Here is a 3,344-nt window from a genome sequence, read left to right as displayed (position 1 = left end):
AAGGACTATAACATAATTTTCATTTTAGACCAATCACTTGTAGTAACATGACAGATGGACCTATCAGGAACCAAGTCCAGAGACCAGTCAGGTTTGTAACAATCAAAACAAGAAGCATTTCACTAACTGAATGAATGAAGAAAGAGACTTCCTAAGGAGGCAGCATCTATGATATCTAGTAGTGTGTGTGTGTGTGTGTGTGTGTGTGTGTGTGTGTGTGTGTGTGTGTTAGGAATTGATAACTAGGGGAAGGAACTAAGTAGTGACTAAGATGAACGGAGTGATTCCGCTCATTGAGACAAAGAATGAGGATTGAGTTTGGATTCAGTCAATTTAGTTTTTTTCCTTTGGGATATTCAAATGTTGCAGTTGTAAATTTTTAGTCCTCAGGTTTAGTTGTATAAAACAACAAGCAGTAACCCAGTTTCTTCAGCCTTCTATGGTAGTATTTTATTCTAGGCTCTCAGATAAAATTCAACTTTCCCAAAGGTAACTTTTCCTCTTCTATCCCATTCTCATCAAAGATATGTCTTAGACATGACATTGGCTGATATTTAAGCAATTTATTCTAGCTGGTCTCTTACAAGAGGGATAGTGGATCAGGCCAGTGGCATGGCCAGTTACAGTCAGACAATTAGATTTAGATAGGTTAATATACACAATGTACTCAGCCTGATAGACATAGACACTCAGTCAAGACTAGCTATAATCATCATTCACTATGAATAAGAGTGTGAACTCTGGCCCCAGAGAGGTCTGGTTCAAATCCAAGTTCTGTGGTTTATTAGGGATATGAAGTCAAACAAGTTGGTTGACATACATTTCTTTAGTGGGGATAGCAATGGCACGTATTTAATATTGGTAATTGGGAGAGCTGAAAGATTTAGAAGGGTCATTTACATGTGATTTTTATTTATTACAGTCAAGCATTATTGGGCATTTTGATATTTCTTATATTTCTCATGCTAAGTGATGCAATGAGAGGCTTTGTAACTGAACACTGGAATCCATAGAATTATTGACTTAAAGATACTCATAGCTTATAGCTTTTATTTTTGTACTAAAATATTCTGAGAAGTATTATTCTCTTATCAACAATGTATAGGTGCCCATTTCTTAGTAGTCTCATGTTTATTGAGTATTAATTTTAAAAATATTTATGAATTGGTAGGTAGGACAAAACACAATTGGCTAAGTAATTTCTGAGTAGCTTTTGTTTGAGCATAAACAAAATCTTAGAGAACTTGATAACTATTTTTGGGTTCTTATATTCTCAGTTTTCCCAGCCTTTCAAATTTGAATAATACCTGGGGTGTCCTTTTATTAGTGATGCAGTTTACTAAAGATCTTTTGAGGAATTTGGGAAAGACATGTCTATTCTTAAGAAACCAATAAATACTGATTTCTCATTACACTCAGGTAATAAATAGTGAATTTTCTTGCTGAAATTTAGAAATTATATCTCAAATCTATAAACTTCTTTGATTTAGTTTTTAAAGAAACAGTGTAATGATCATCTTTGCTACTGAAATTGCTTTCTTTAAAAAGTGCAAAAGCCTACAGTAGTTTGTTCCATTTAATTTAGATAAGCAGACAAAAAAAATTTGTGAGCCCAATTCAAAATTATTCTTAGTTTTACTAGCTAGAAAAGATCAGATTAAATATCACATAAGAATAGGCTTTCTTAGATTTCTGGTTCAGGACTTCCCAGCTTTGGCATGAAATGAGGAGACCACAATACTGTAAGTAATTGACTCAGGACTGGAGTGTGAGCAAGTGGTACCTAGAAGTCTAAAATCAAAATAGTATTTCCATATTTTATTTGAATAACTCAGAAGAACTTCTTTTTTTCTTGCTCTGTGACAGCATCAGTTAATGTTTTTCTACCTAATGATTTTAATTTACCAATAAAGAAATTCCTACTATGTTAATTTGCAGTCTGTCTGCACAATTGTTTGTCCTGAAACAGACACATGCCCTTTAACCGCTTGATCATTACGTTTCATTTTTATACTTCTGGGTGGTATAATTTTTGCACTTTAAATAGTACACTATTAACATGCGGAGCATAGTTTTGAATATATCATACCAATGGACATTTGGTTTTTAAACATAATATGGTCTCTCGAAAGGTCTGGTATTGGAAAAACAAACTTAGAATAAAATTACTCTCCTAACCATATCCCAAATGTTGTCTGAATTCTAGCTGTTGATAAATCCTACTTACTTTAGAGGCTTCCTCTCCCTTCTAGACAGCCATCCCCAGTAATTGAGACTCCCTAGAGAACTGCTGACAGTTCCTGCCTCTACTTACAAGTTGTGGGATTAAGAACTTTTTCATGAAGGACACTTGTTGAATATTTCCTATCACATCCTAGTGCCACCACAAACTGCTACAAAGACTATATATTTTAAATTTGGTGCCCACAAATTTTAATCCATACAAGATACTTACATTCCTTTTTTAAACATTAAATCATTTATAACTTAATTTCCTAGTTTAGAATATTTTGTCTTGAGTGAGATAAGCTGTTCTCAAAAAGCTACATACTGTGTTATTCTGATTCTGTGACATCTGCAGAAGCAAAAATATAGAGATAGAGAAGAGAAAAGGATGAATAGGGAAAGCAGATGATACTATAATGATAGATGTAGGACATTGTACATGTGTCAGAACACTTAGAACTTGGTAGCAGAGTGAACTTAATGTATGTAAATTTTTAAAAGGTTGGCGGAATCCAAGGAAGAAAGACTGATATATAGAGACTGTATCTGTATTAAAAATTTAAGAAAAACTTCACAGACAGGGTTTGAGGTGAAAGATGCTGACATAAGCAACTTTGGAAATGAGAAAAATCTGTAAGACTGAAGGTAAAAGGAACCGCACATAGCACTATATTCTGGCTGATAAAGTTGCTTTTCTTGGGGTGCACTGACACTACTATACACATACCCCAGAACTGAAAAGAGTAAGTACATGCATGGCAATGAGGGGACCTAGATTTGTCACTCTAGGTGTAGGAATCTACAGATGTCTAGAGTGATATGCTAATGGCATAGAATTGAGACATGTGAACTTACATTCACACAGGTGACTACACAAAAACATTTATAGGTCTTGTACCTATAGATGTTAGCATATACATTTGTATTTCTCTGCTTTATCAGTTGAAAAGCAAAAACACCCCTGTAGTGAAGAACAATATTGGTTAAGAGTACCATTCTCCAAAAAGCAGAACTGGAACCTCTTTGATAAATAGCTGATTCTATGGCTGAAGAAAATACACAAAATGGGCTTGGAGAATCTTGTGCCTGGAGATAAGGAATTATTCAAAAACCAGACA

The sequence above is a fragment of the Castor canadensis genome, chromosome 1 (genome assembly GCF_047511655.1).
Source record: "Castor canadensis chromosome 1, mCasCan1.hap1v2, whole genome shotgun sequence".
Classification (NCBI taxonomy): domain Eukaryota; kingdom Metazoa; phylum Chordata; class Mammalia; order Rodentia; family Castoridae; genus Castor; species Castor canadensis.
This window is presented reverse-complemented; position numbering follows the sequence as displayed.